The sequence below is a fragment of the Acomys russatus genome, chromosome 21, assembly GCF_903995435.1.
Source record: "Acomys russatus chromosome 21, mAcoRus1.1, whole genome shotgun sequence".
NCBI classification, from domain to species: domain Eukaryota; kingdom Metazoa; phylum Chordata; class Mammalia; order Rodentia; family Muridae; genus Acomys; species Acomys russatus.
In genome coordinates, this window is record NC_067157.1 from 61,010,142 (window position 1) to 61,025,986 (window position 15,845).

The 15,845-nt window shown below is 41.3% G+C and overlaps 1 gene segment (V, D, J or C); it reads left to right on the top strand.

Annotated features, from left to right (window-relative positions):
- Positions 1-15,845, top strand: part of LOC127205014 (immunoglobulin kappa variable 2D-29-like) — a 551,636-nt gene that overhangs the window by 475,386 nt on the left and 60,405 nt on the right.

The following is a 15,845-nucleotide window of genomic DNA, read 5'->3' on the forward strand; positions in this document are numbered from 1 at the left end:
ACACTGATGAAAGTTTACTCCATAGTGCAGACAGTAATGTGTTACAAACAACTTCAGACTCCAGGATGTTGGTAGTGAAAATGAAAACTGTCCACTGAGAGTGAACTTTATGGGACCCAAACATCAAAATTGAATGCACTGCAGATCAGGAGCTTAGGAGATTTTCCTGGTTTCTGCTGATGCTATGCTGACCAGCAAGTAATGTTGACTTTGACCCCCAGATTTACAGACAAGAAGAGTAAAGTCTGAGATATCCAGATGTCACATCTGGTAATTGACGTTAAAGAAACAAATCTATTAACCACAAGATTAAACATGTTAAATGAGAAATTATTTGAACACCCAGGGATCCCTAACCATAAGGGATAAGCATTTTTATATGTTGCCTTCCTTTTAAAAAGATGCAAAACACTCTTAACAACACAACTGGAAGCCCTAGAAAAAAAAGAAGCAGAAACACCCAAGAGGAGTAGACGCCTGGAAATAATCAAACTCAGGGCTGAAATTAACAAATTATAAACTAAGAAAACAGTCCAAAGAATCAACAAAACCAAAAGCTGGTTCTTTGAGAAAATCAACAAGATAGACAGACCATTAGCCAAACTAACTAAAAGGCAGAGAGACAGTATTGAAATCAACAAAATCAGAAATGAAAAGGGAGACATAACAACAGACACTGAAGAAATTCAAAGAATCATAAGATCCTACTTTGAAGGCATATACGCCACAAAATTTGAAAATCTAAGGGAGATGGACGATTTTCTTGAACAATTTCACTTGCCAAAGTTGAATGAAGAACAGATAAACAAGCTAAATAGTCCCATTTCCCCTACAGAAATAGAAGCAATCATCGATGGTCTCCCAACCAAAAAAAGCCCAGGGCCAGATGGTTTCAGTGCAGAATTCTACCAGACCTTTAAGGGCGAGCTAATACCGATACTCTTCAAGCTACTCCAAAAGATAGAAATGGATGGAAAATTACCAAATTCATTCTATGAGGCCATAGTCTCATTGATACCTAAACCTCACAAAGACTCAACAAAGAAAGAGAATTTCAGACCAATTTCTCTTATGAACATAGATGCAAAAATACTAAATAAAATACTTGCAAAACGAATACAGGAGCACATCAAAGATATCATTCATCATGACCAAGTAGGCTTCATTCCAGGCATGCAGGGATGGTTTAATATACGGAAATCCATCAATGTAATCCACCATATAAACAAACTGAAAATAAAAAACCACATGATCATCTCCTTGGATGCAGAGAAAGCATTTGATAAAATTCAACACCCATTCATGTTTAAAGTTTTAGAGAGATTGGGGATACTAGGCACTTTCCTCAACATAATAAAGGCTATATACAGCAAGCCAATAGCCAAAATCAAAGCAAATGGTGAGATACTCAAGGAAATTCCTCTCAAATCGGGAACAAGGCAAGGCTGCCCACTCTCTCCATATCTCTTCAATATAGTACTCGAAGTTCTAGCCAGAGCAATAAGACAACAAAAGGAGATCAAGGGTATCCAAATGGGAAAGGAGGAAGTCAAATTATCCCTCTTTGCAGATGATATGATAGTGTACATAAGTGACCCTCAAAACTCCACCAGAGAACTCCTAAAGCTGATAAACACCTTCAGCAAATTGGCTGGATACAAAATTAACTCAAAAAAGTCTGTAGCCTTCCGATACACAAATGACAAGCTTGCAGAGGAAGAAATTAGGAAAACCACACCCTTCACATTAGCCACAAGCAATATAAAATATCTAGGAGTTACCCTAACTAAGCAAGTGAAGGACTTGTATGAAAAAAATTTCAAAACTCTGAAGAAAGAGATTGAAGATGACCTGAGAAGATGGCATGATCTTCCTTGCTCATGGATCGGGAGAATTAACATAGTAAAAATGGCCATCCTACCAAAAGTAATCTACAGATTCAATGCAATCCCTATCAAAATAACTACACAATTTTTTAAAGACATTGAAAGTTCAATTCTGAACTTCATATGGAAAAACAAAAAACCCAGAATAGCTAAAACAATCTTGTACAATAAAAGGTGCTCCGGAGGAATCTCCATACCTGATCTCAAACGGTACTATAAAGCAATAGTAATTAAAACAGCATGGTACTGGCACAGCAACAGGCTGGTTGATCAGTGGAATCGAATCGAAGACCCAGATATGAATCCACACACATATGGTCACTTGATTTTTGACAAAGAAGCCAAATCCATTCAATGGAAAAAGGATAGCATCTTCAACAAATGGTGCTGGTCTAACTGGAGGTCTGTGTGTAAAAAAATGAAACTGGACCCATATTTGTCACCTTGCACAAAACTCAAATCCAAGTGGATTAAAGACCTCAACATAAAACCAGAGACACTAAGCCACTTAGAAGAAAAAGTGGGAAAGAGCCTGGAACATATTGGCATAGGAGACAACTTCCTGAACAGAACACCAACAGCCCAGGCCTTAATGTCAACCATTAATAAATGGGACCTCATGAGGCTGAGAAGCTTCTGTAAGGCAGGAGACACTGTCAAGAGAACAAAGCGACAGCCTACAGACAGGGAAAAAATCTTCACCAACCCTACATCTGACAAAGGTCTAATATCCAAAATATATAAAGAACTCAAGAAATTAAACACCACCAAACCAAATAACCCAATTGAGAAATGGGGCTTGGAACTAAACAGAGAATTCTCAACAGAGGAGTATCAAATGGCTGAGAAACACTTAAAGAAATGCTCAACCTCCTTAGTCATCAGGGAAATGCAAATTAAAACAACTCTGAGATTCCATCCTACACCCATCAGAATGGCTAAGATCAAAAATTCAAGCGACACCACATGCTGGCGAGGATGTGGGGAGAGAGGAACACTCCTTCATTGCTGGTGGGAATGCAAACTAGTACAGCCACTTTGGAAATCTATCTGGTGCTATCTCAGAAAAATGGGAATAGGGCTTCCTCAAGACCCAGCTATTCCACTCCTTGGAATATACCCAGAAGATGCTCCAGCACACAACAAGAAAATTTGCTCAACCATGTTCATAGCAGCCTTATTCATAATAGCCAGAACATGGAAACAGCCTAAGTGTCCCTCAGTAGAAGAGTGGATAAAGAAACTGTGGTACATATACACTATGGAATACTACTCAGCTATTAAAAACAAGGAATTCCCGAAATTTGTGGATAAATGGATTGAGCTAGAAATGATCATAATGAGTGAGTTAACCCAGAAGCAGAAAGAATCAAATGGTATATACTCACTTATATCTGCATACTAGCCCAAGGGGCACGTCCCACAAAAGCCTTCACTTACCAGGAAACTGGGACAGAGGGGAAGGCATCCTATTGGGACTCTAAATGAGAGACGCATGGGAGAACAGCAAAATAAAAGGATCCAGAGGGTCCTAGAAATCTACAAGTAGAACAATATGATAGGCAGATTTGGGCCCAGGGGTCCCGCTCAAACTAAGGCACCAGCCAAGGACAATACAGGAGGTAAACTTTAAACCCCTTCCCAGATCTAGCCAATGGTCAGAATATTCTCCACAGTTGAGTGGAGAGTGTGATACGACTTTCTCACATACTCTGGTGCCTCACATTTGACCATGTCCCCTGGAGGGGGAGACCTGGTGGCACTCAGAGGAAGGACAGCAAGTAGCCAAGAAGAGACTTGATACCCTATGAGAATATATAGGGGGACGTAATCCCCCTCAGGAACAGTCATAGGGGAGGGGAATAATGGGAAAATGGGGGGGGAGGAATGGGAGGATACAAGGGATGGGATAAACATTGAGATGTAACAAGAATAAATTAATAAAAAATGCAAAAAAAATGCAAAACACCCAAGGAACTGAAAGGGGTGATAAAAATGGATCTGTTTGCATTTTCTACATGTATACATCCAGTTAGAGCACAACTATTTATTTCTGGGTCTTTGATTTGATTCCATTGATCCAACATTCTGTATCTATGCCAGTATCATGCAACTTTTATTACTGTTGCTTTATAGTGCCACTTGAGATCAGGGGCAGATACCTCCAGAAGATATCTTATTGTACAGGATTGTCTTTACTACACAGTTTTTTTGTCCACATGAAGTTGAGAATTGTGCTTTCATCTTCTGTATAGAATTATGTAGGAATTTTTGTGGAAATTGCATTGATATCCATAGATTGCTTTTGGTAGGACGTCCATTTTTACTACATTAATTCCACCTATCTGTGAGCATGGACAAGCTTTCCATCTTTTTACATCTTCAATTTCTTTCTTCAGAGACTTGAATTTTTATTCATAGAAGTCCTTAACTTGCTTAGATAGAGTTACACCAAGATATATTATGGTTTTTTGTGGCTATTGTGAAGGGTGTTGTTTTCCTTGTTTCTTCTCAGCCTATTTGTCTTTTGTAAATAGAAGGAATAATGATTTTTTTTCTAGTTCATTTTGTATGTAGCCACTTTGCTGAAGTGTGTCAACTATATAAATCACCTGGGGAAAATTTTGGAGTCACTTATATATACTATTATATCATTCAAAAATAGTGATACTTTGACTTCTTCCTTTCCAATTTGTATCCCCTTGAGCTCCTTTAGTTTTTTTGATTGCTCTAGCTAGAACTTCAAGTAATACTACATGGAAGAGATACAGAGAGTGTGGGCAGCCTAGCGTTGTCCATGACTTCAGTGGAATTGTTAAAGTTTCTCTCCATTTAGTTCTATTGGCTATAGGTTTGCAGTATATTGCCTTACCATGTTTATTGGTGTATTGCCATGTGTCCCTGATCTCTCTTAGACTTTCATCATGAAAAGGTGTTGAATTTTGTCAATTTTTTTCTGCATCTAATGAGGTGATCATGTGTCTTTTTTTTCTTTCCGTTTGTTTGCATGGTGGATCACATCGGTGGGCTTCCATGCATTGAGCCACCTCAGGGTGCCTTGTATGCAGCCCATTTGTTCATGGTGGACACTTCTGATGTATAACTGGATTCAGTTCATGAGAATTTTATTGAGTATATTTACATCAAAGTTCAGGAGAAAAATTGGTCTGAAATTCTTTTTCTTTGTTGGGTCTTTGTGTGGTTTAGGTATCAAGGTGACTGTGGCATCATAGAATGACTTTGGTAATATTCCCTTTGTTCCTACTTTGTGGAATAGTTTGAAGAATATTGGTATTAGCTCTTCTTGAGGGTCTAGTAGTGCTGAATCCATCCTGTTATGACTGCTTTTATTTCTATTTCTTTGGGAGTTATACTTCTATTTAGTTTGTTTACGTGATCTTGGCTCAACTTTGGTAAGTAGAATCTATCAATAAAATTGTCCATTTTGGAGGATCCAAGATGGCGGCGAGCAGTGTGGACCGCGTTTGGAGGCTCCAGTGAACAATTCAGGGAATTGCACAGATTTCTGAGCCAGGAACACCGAGGTCCGAACATCACGGCAGCGGGAGTGCTCCACGGTTCAGAGGGACCAGGGTGCGGAGGACCTGCGTGCCCCTGCACACGGGAGGAGCGTGGTTTTTCTCTGATCGGAGCGGCAGCGGTAAAGGCGGCAGCACCAGCGGCACCAGCAGCGGCGGCTGAGGTTTGCAGCTCATAGCCTTCCGGTGGAGGCGATTGGTGTGGTGGCTGGTGGGAATTGCTGCGGGAGAGGGGACTCGGGGCAGGATTTGGGTCGCGTGGAGCCTTTGGACCCAGATTGGACTCGGCGGACAGTTCGGCCCCAGAGTCCCGGGTATTGGCCCGGCCCAGCAAACAATTCTGCCTGAGGCACTAACTCAGCGTGGCCATAGCTCCCCTGCTGTGGCGCAGGCTTAGTTGAGCACGCTGCTCCACACTAGGCACTACCTCAGCTCAGCGGCAGCTCCCCTGCGGTGACACAGTCTGGGCGGAGCACTTGGTTTCACCACAGGCGCTAACTCAGAGCAGCCGCAGTTCTCCTGCTGTGGCGCAGGCTTGGTGACGTGCTCGGTTCCATCCTAGGCACCACCTCAGCTCAGCGGCAGCTCCCCTGCGGGGACACAGTCTGGGCGGAGCACTTGTCCCACCACTGGCGCTAACTCAGAGCAGCCGCAGTTCTCCTGCTGTGGCGCAGGCTTGGTGACGTGCTCGGTTCCATCCTAGGCACCACCTCAGCTCAGCGGCAGCTCCCCTGCGGGGACACAGTCTGGGCAGAGCACTTGTTCCACCACTGGCGCTAACTCAGAGCAGCCACAGTTCTCCTGCTGTGGCGCAGGCTTGGTGACGTGCTCGGTTCCATCCTAGGCACCACCTCAGCTCAGCGGCAGCTCCCCTGCGGGGACACAGTGCGGGCGGAGCACTTGTCCCACCACTGGCGCTAACTCAGAGCAGCCGCAGTTCTCCTGCTGTGGCGCAGGCTTGGTGACGTGCTCGGTTCCATCCTAGGCACCACCTCAGCTCAGCGGCAGCTCCCCTGCGGGGACACAGTGCGGGCGGAGCACTTGTTCCACCACTGGCGCTAACTCAGAGCAGCCGCAGTTCTCCTGCTGTGGCACAGGCTGGACAGAGCTCTCGGTTCCACCAGCTCTAAGACTCTGGTTGGACACAGTGTACAGTTTGAATCCAGAATTCCTGGCTGAGATTGGTGGTCAGTTCGGGCCCTGAGTCAATAACTGACCACAGCACGCACTTTGGGCCAAAAGGCCCTAGTGGAGCTTGGTGCGTAGTCCCAGCCCAAAAATTCTGGCTGGGCCCTGTGTGCATTTTGGGCCCAAAATCCCTAGCTGAGCTTGGCAGACGGTTCTGGCCCTGAGAATCTAGCTGAGTTCTGCCCGTGGTTCGGTCCCAGTGCTCCTGGCTGGACTTGGCAGGGAACACAGAAGGCTGTGGATACCTTGGCCTGACCCAACGCTCATTCAGAGACCCAGAACAATTGCAGGATCCACAGCAGAGAGGGACTGAGGATCACTGGCTGTGAGAGACCAGAACAACAGGGCTAACCTCCTAACATCCACGCCAGTGAAGCTTTGAGCTCGCAGCCTAGGGAAATCGTAAGAAAACAAGTGAATCTATCATCAGACACCCTCCATTCAACTCTGGAAGCTACCCAACAAAAACAAAGACGGCAAGATGTCTAAAGGACAACGAAAAAGCATACGCAAAAAACCCCAAAACAACATGGCGTCTCCAGTTTCCAGCTATCCCAAAGAAAACCACCCAGAGAACTCAAATACAACGGAAATACAAGAAAATGACCTCAAATCCTTAGTAATGAGGATGATAATGGAGGAAACAAATAAAATTCGTAATCAAATGCAGGAAGACGCAGACAAACAGGTGAGAGACATAAAAGAAGCACATAGAGTGGAACTGGAAAAATTGCAGGAAAATGCAAACAACCAGATGAAAGAAATAACTAAAACGGTTCAAGCTCTGAAGACCTATAAAGAGGCAATGGAAGAAACTCAGGAATATACAAAAAATCAGATGAAAGAAATCAAAAAATCAGTTCAAGATCTGAAAATGAAAATGGATTCAATGATAAACACACAGACAGAAGAAAAACGAGAACGTGAGACCTCAGAGAAGAAGGCGAGCAACACAGAGGTGAGCTTTTCTAACAGAATCCAAGAGATGGAAGAATGAATCTCAGGGCTAGAAGATACAATCACAGATATTGAATCAACCATTAAAGAAAATGCCAAATCTGGAAAACTCCTGACACAAAACATCCAAGAAATTAAGGACACCATGAAAAGAAGAAATTTGCGGATAATAGGCATTGAAGAAAGAGAAGACATCAGACTCCAGGGCCCAGAAACTATTCTCAACAAAATCATAGAAGAAAATTTCCCCAATCTAAAGAAAGAGATGCCTATAAACATACAAGAGGCCTACAGAACACCAAATAGAATTGACCAGAAAAGAAAAACTGCCCGCCACATAATAATCAAAACACAAAACATGCAGAACAAAGAAAAAATATTAAAAGCTGCAAGGGAAAAGGGCCAAATAACATTTAATGGTAAACCTATCAGAATTACACCTGACTTCTCAGCAGAGACCATAAAAGCCAGAAGGGCCTGGACAGAGATCCTGCAAACCCTAAGAGAACACAGATGCCAGGCCAGACTACTTTACCCAGCAAAATTATCAATAACCATTGATGGAGAAAACAAAATATTCCATGACAAAAACAAATTCAAACAGTACCTATCCACAAACCCAGCTTTACAGAAGGTACTAGAAGGAAAACTCCATCCCAAAGGGTCAAGCTACAACCAAAACTACCCAGGAAATAGATAACTATCCCATGGCAAAAACACAACTACACAAACGCTCGACTGGAAACAACATCAAAATTAAGACTCTTAACAGTCACTGGTCATTAATATCTCTCAACATCAATGGCCTCAATTCTCCAATAAAAAGACACAGACTAACCGAATGGGTACATAAACAAGACCCAACATTCTTCTGCATCCAAGAAACACATCTCACCCATAATGAAAGGCATTACCTCAGGGTAAAAGGTTGGAAAAAAATATTCCAAGCAAATGGTCACAAGAAGCAAGCAGGGGTAGCCATTTTAGTATCGAACAAAATAGACTTTCAACCAAAATTAATCAAAAGGGATGAGGAAGGACACTTCATACTCATCAAAGGTAAAGTCAACCAAGATGACATCACAATTCTGAACATCTATGCTCCCAATACAAGGGCACCCACATATGTAAAAGATCTCCTAAAAAAGCTTAAACCACACATCGATCCCCACACAATAATAGTGGGAGACTTCAACACCCCACTCTCACTGAAGGATAAGTCATTGAAACAGAAACTAAGCCGAGAAATAACATCATTAACCAATGCCATGGGTCAAATGGATCTAACAGATATCTATAGAACCTTTCACCCAAACAAGAAAGAATACACTTTCTTCTCTGCACCCCATGGAACCTTCTCCAAAATTGATCACATCGTAGGTCACAAAGCAAGCCTCAACAGATACAAGAGGATTGAAATAATACCTTGTATCCTATCAGATCACCATGCTCTTAGGCTGCAATTCAACAACAACAGAAATAACAAAAAGCCTACACGTTTGTGGAAACTAAACAACTCTCTGCTAAATGACACCTGGGTCAGGGAAGAAATAAAGAAAGAAATCAAGGAGTTTCTGAAATTCAATGAAAATGAAGAAACAACATACCCAAATTTGTGAGATACATTGAAAGCAGTGCTAAGAGGAAAATTCATAGCACTAAGTGCCTTTAAAAAGAAATTGGAAACATCGCACATAAGCATCTTAACAACACAACTGGAAGCCCTAGAAAAAAAAGAAGCAGAAACACCCAAGAGGAGTAGACGCCTGGAAATAATCAAACTCAGGGCTGAAATTAACAAATTAGAAACTAAGAAAACAGTCCAAAGAATCAACAAAACCAAAAGCTGGTTCTTTGAGAAAATCAACAAGATAGACAGACCATTAGCCAAACTAACTAAAAGGCAGAGAGACAGTATTGAAATCAACAAAATCAGAAATGAAAAGGGAGACATAACAACAGACACTGAAGAAATTCAAAGAATCATAAGATCCTACTTTGAAGGCATATACGCCACAAAATTTGAAAATCTAAGGGAAATGGACGATTTTCTTGATCAAGTTCACTTGCCAAAGTTGAGTGAAGAACAGATAAACAAGTTAAATAGTCCCATTTCCCCTACAGAAATAGAAGCAATCATCGATGGTCTCCCAACCAAAAAAAGCCCAGGGCCAGATGGTTTCAGTGCAGAATTCTACCAGACCTTTAAGGGCGAGCTAATACCGATACTCTTCAAGCTACTCCAAAAGATAGAAATGGATGGAAAATTACCAAATTCATTCTATGAGGCCATAGTCTCATTGATACCTAAACCTCACAAAGACTCAACAAAGAAAGAGAATTTCAGACCAATTTCTCTTATGAACATAGATGCAAAAATACTAAATAAAATACTTGCAAAACGAATACAGGAGCACATCAAAGATATCATTCATCATGACCAAGTAGGCTTCATTCCAGGCATGCAGGGATGGTTTAATATACGGAAATCCATCAATGTAATCCATCATATAAACAAACTGAAAATAAAAAACCACATGATTATCTCCTTGGATGCAGAGAAAGCATTTGATAAAATTCAACACCCATTCATGTTTAAAGTTTTAGAGAGGTCGGGGATACTAGGCACTTTCCTCAACATAATAAAGGCTATATACAGCAAGCCAATAGCCAAAATCAAAGTAAATGGTGAGATACTCAAGGAAATTCCTCTCAAATCGGGAACAAGGCAAGGCTGCCCACTCTCTCCATATCTCTTCAATATAGTACTCGAAGTTCTAGCCAGAGCAATAAGACAACAAAAGGAGATCAAGGGTATCCAAATGGGAAAGGAGGAAGTCAAATTATCCCTCTTTGCAGATGATATGATAGTGTACATAAGTGACCCTCAAAACTCCACCAGAGAACTCCTAAAGCTGATAAACACCTTCAGCAAATTGGCTGGATACAAAATTAACTCAAAAAAGTCTGTAGCCTTCCTATACACAAATGACAAGCTTACAGAGGAAGAAATTAGGAAAACCACACCCTTCACATTAGCCACAAGCAATATAAAATATCTAGGAGTTACCCTAACTAAGCAAGTGAAGGACTTGTATGAAAAAAATTTCAAAACTCTGAAGAAAGAGATTGAAGATGACCTGAGAAGATGGCGTGATCTTCCTTGCTCATGGATCGGGAGAATTAACATAGTAAAAATGGCCATCCTACCAAAAGCAATCTACAGATTCAATGCAATCCCTATCAAAATAACTACACAATTTTTTAAAGACATTGAAAGTTCAATTCTGAACTTCATATGGAAAAACAAAAAACCCAGAATAGCTAAAACAATCTTGTACAATAAAAGATGCTCCGGAGGAATCTCCATACCTGATCTCAAACTGTACTATAAAGCAATTGTACTTAAAACAGCATGGTACTGGCACAGCAACAGGCTGGTTGATCAGTGGAATCGAGTCGAAGACCCAGATATGAATCCACACACATATGGTCACTTGATTTTTGACAAAGAAGCCAAATCCATTCAATGGAAAAAGGATAGCATCTTCAACAAATGGTGCTGGTCTAACTGGAGGTCTATGTGTAAAAAAATGAAACTGGACCCATATTTGTCACCTTGCACAAAACTCAAATCCAAGTGGATTAAAGACCTCAACATAAAACCAGAGACACTAAGCCACTTAGAAGAAAAAGTGGGAAAGAGCCTGGAACATATTGGCACAGGAGACAACTTCCTGAACAGAACACCAACGGCCCAGGCCTTAATGTCAACCATTAATAAATGGGACCTCATGAGGCTGAGAAGCTTCTGTAAGGCAGGAGACACTGTCAAGAGAACAAAGCGACAGCCTACAGACTGGGAAAAAATCTTCACCAACCCTACATCTGACAAAGGTCTAATATCCAAAATATATAAAGAACTCAAGAAATTAAACACCACCAAACCGAATAACCCAATTGAGAAATGGGGCTTGGAACTAAACAGAGAATTCTCAACAGAGGAGTATCAAATGGCTGAGAAACACTTAAAGAAATGCTCAACCTCCTTAGTCATCAGGGAAATGCAAATCAAAACAACTCTGAGATTCCATCTTACACCCATCAGAACGGCTAAGATCAAAAATTCAAGCGACACCACATGCTGGCGAGGATGTGGGGAGAGAGGAACACTCCTTCATTGCTGGTGGGAATGCAAACTAGTACAGCCACTTTGGAAATCTATCTGGTGCTATCTCAGAAAAATGGGAATAGGGCTTCCTCAAGACCCAGCTATTCCACTCCTTGGAATATACCCAGAAGATGCTCCAGCACACAACAAGAAAATTTGCTCAACCATGTTCATAGCAGCCTTATTCATAATAGCCAGAACATGGAAACAGCCTAAGTGTCCCTCAGTAGAAGAGTGGATAAAGAAACTGTGGTACATATACACTATGGAATACTACTCAGCTATTAAAAACAAGGAATTCCCGAAATTTGTGGATAAATGGATTGAGCTAGAAATGATCATAATGAGTGAGTTAACCCAGAAGCAGAAAGAATCAAATGGTATATACTCACTTATATCTGCATACTAGCCCAAGGGGCACGTCCCACAAAAGCCTTCACTTACCAGGAAACTGGGACAGAGGGGAAGGCATCCTATTGGGACTCTAAATGAGAGACGCATGGGAGAACAGCAAAATAAAAGGATCCAGAGGGTCCTAGAAATCTACAAGTAGAACAATATGATAGGCAGATTTGGGCCCAGGGGTCCCGCTCAAACTAAGGCACCAGCCAAGGACAATACAGGAGGTAAACTTTAAACCCCTTCCCAGATCTAGCCAATGGTCAGAATATTCTCCACAGTTGAGTGGAGAGTGTGATATGACTTTCTCACATACTCTGGTGCCTCACATTTGACCATGTCCCCTGGAGGGGGAGACCTGGTGGCACTCAGAGGAAGGACAGCAAGTAGCCAAGAAGAGACTTGATACCCTATGAGAATATATAGGGGGACGTAATCCCCCTCAGGAACAGTCATAGGGGAGGGGAATAATGGGAAAATGGGGGGGGGAGGAATGGGAGGATACAAGGGATGGGATAAACATTGAGATGTAACAAGAATAAATTAATAAAAAAAATTGTCCATTTTATTTAGATTTTCTCTTTTCTTTCTTTTTTTTTTTTTTTTTTTTTTTGGCATATTGGTTTTTGAAGTAAGACCTAATGATTCTTGGATTTCCTCTGTGTCTGTTGTTATGTCCCCATTTTCATTCTGATTTTGTTGATTTGGATAGTGTCTTTCTCCTTTTTGGTTAGTCTGTCTAGGGTTTGTCTATCTTGTTGATTTTCACATAGAAGCAGATCTTGGCTTCACTGATTATTTCACTTGTTCTCTTTATTTCTAATTTGTTGATTTAAGCCCTGAGTTTGATTATTTCTTGCTATCTACACCTCTTGGGTATGTCTGTTTCTTTATCTAGGGCATTCATGTGAACATTTAAATGGCTTTTATGAGATGTCTCCAATTTATGAAGGCACTTAGTGACACGAACTTACCTCTTAGCACTGTATTTATTGTCCCCTGTCAGTTTGGGTATGCTGTGCCTTCATTTTCTCTGAATTTTAGCAAGTGGCTAATTTCTTTTCTTCCCTGGGCCAGTTGACATTGAGTAAAGAGTTGTGCAGTATCCATACATGTGTACGCATTTTGATATGTTTTGTTGTTGTTGAGGTCAAGCTTTAGCCCATGGTGGTCTAATAAGATAGAAGGTATTATTTCAATCTTCTTGTATCTTTTGAGTCTTTCTTTGTGACCTACTATATGGTCAATTTTAGAGAAAGTTCCATTAGGTTCTGGGAAGAAGGTAAATTCTTTTGTGTTCGTGTGAAATTTTCTGTAGATATCTTTTATGCCTGTTTGATTCATAACATCTATTAGTTTCATTATTTGTCCATGTAGTTTCTGCCTAGATGATCTGTTCATTGGTGAGAGAGGGGATTTGAAATCTTCTACTATGAATGTGTGGGGTTTAATGTGCGGTTTAAGTCTTAATAATGTTTCTTTTATGAATGTAGATGCTCTTGCATTTGGAGCATAGATATTCAGAACTGACACACTGTCTCTGTATATTTTTCCTTAGATGAGTAAGAAGTGTCCTTCCCCATCTCTTTTGTTTAATTTTGGTTGAGTGTCTATTTTATTAGATACTAGAATGGCTACTCCAGCTTGCTTCTTGAATCCATTTGTGTGGAAAATATTTTTCCATCCATTTACTCTGAGGTAATGTCTATTTTTCTTGTTGAGATGTGCTTCTTGAGTGCAGTAGCATGATGGATTCTGTTTACACATCCATTCTGTTAGTCTGTGTCCTCTTGGAGGGGAGAGCTGAGGCCGTTGATGTTGAGAGATATTAACTAACATTGGTTGTTAGTTCCTGTTTTGCTTTTATGTTGGTGATTGGAGAGAGAGACAGACAGACAGACAGACAGACACAGAGACAGAGACTCTTTCATGTGTTGTATTCCAACTGCAGTTTCCCTTCCTTCCTCTCCTCCAATCCCTTTATTACCTCCCCTTTCCCTTAGAAGCATTCATCCACTCTTTTACTTAAGAGAACTACAGGCCTCCCAAGGATATAATCCTAACACAGCATAACAAGTTACAGTAAATCTAGGCACATACACTCATATCAAGGATGGACAAGGCAATGAGTTGGGGGAAAGGGGCCCAATAGTAAACAATTTTCTTAGAGAAAAGGCCCACACCATCTGTTAGGAATCCCAAAATAACACAAAGTTAGAACAACCATAATATATATGCAGAGGACCCAGCTCGGGCCCACACAGGCTCCATGATTGCAATTCCATTCCCTGTGAGCCCCTATGAGCCATTACTAGTTGATTCTGTGAGCTTTTTTCTTGTGGTATCTTTGAACCCTCTGCCTTCTACAGTCATTACTCTCTTTCTTCCATAGGGGTGCAGAGCTTCTCCTAATGTTTATCTGTGGGTATTTGTTTCTGTCCCCATTAGTTGCTGGAGGAAGCCTGTGAGTTCAAGTCCAGCCTGGTCTACGAAGCGACTCCAGGACAGCTAAAGCTACACAGAGAAACCCTGTTGGGAAAAAAAAGAAAGATTCAACCATGGGATATTCACAGACATTTAAAATGTAAATAGAGGGCAAGAGATAAGCAAAATTGAGGAGTTTTGGTCAAGATTTGTTCTTTCCACCATTCATAAATAAATCAATAATTGTTCCATAGTTATTATGTCCCACAAAACACTCTCATAATTTATCAAACCAATGTGAAATACGTTCCTGGCCTGATTTGCACTAGGGCTTCAATGTTTTCCTTACCCTAACATGGGATTCCTGAGGAAATTTTAGTTCCTTGGGATCTATTGTTAAAGAGTGGAGACCATCAAGGCATGTGGATCTTGACCCAGTGGGACCTGTACAAGCTGATGCACCAACCATGGACAAACCATGTAGAGAACCTAGACCCCTGTTCAGATATAGCCAATGGGAGAACACATCTCCATGGGGGTTAGGGACGGAGACTGTCCCAGACAAGAAATTTGGTGCCCTTGATTTGATCACTTCCCCTTGATGGGGATGCCCTGAGAGCACACAGAGGAAGGAGATGGAGGCTACCAGATGAGACCTGATAGGCTACAGTCAGAAGGTAGGGAAGGTGGGACCTCCTTTCAGAGGTCTAGGGAAGGGCATTAGAGTTGAAGAGGGAAGGAGAGTAGTAACAGAAAGATAACAATTGGAGATAACAACTGAGATGTAAAATAAAATAATAATAATTTTAAATAAAAAACAATAACAATGTATAAATTATAACGAATAATAATGAAAAATAAAAATAAGACATGAAAAATGTATGATAGCATCTATGTGACTTTTATTGGAGCAGTGAATTTTAATGATGGTATTCTAGACAGTAGGACTCCCTGGGCTCCTCCCATTATTCTGGGATCTAGGATATCAACTGTGAGGGAAGATGTTCAGTGTCAGGGGCAGAGTTGGAACAGGGACTCCTCAGAAGCAGAGGGCCTCTCTCTTGCTCCTGTGTCCTTGCTTGAGTGGGTGGTCCAGGGTGGGTACTCCTTGAAAGCCATGTAGGCCATGAAGTCTACCCCTTGTTGCTATAGCTGTATTCATTGTCATACCAGGGGATGAGCATTACAAAGTTGTCATTGAGAACAATAGCAGTCCCAGCATCCAAGGTGGAAGAGTCTTCTCTTTTCTATTATCCTCAGGTTTCATCTTTTCATGGTGTC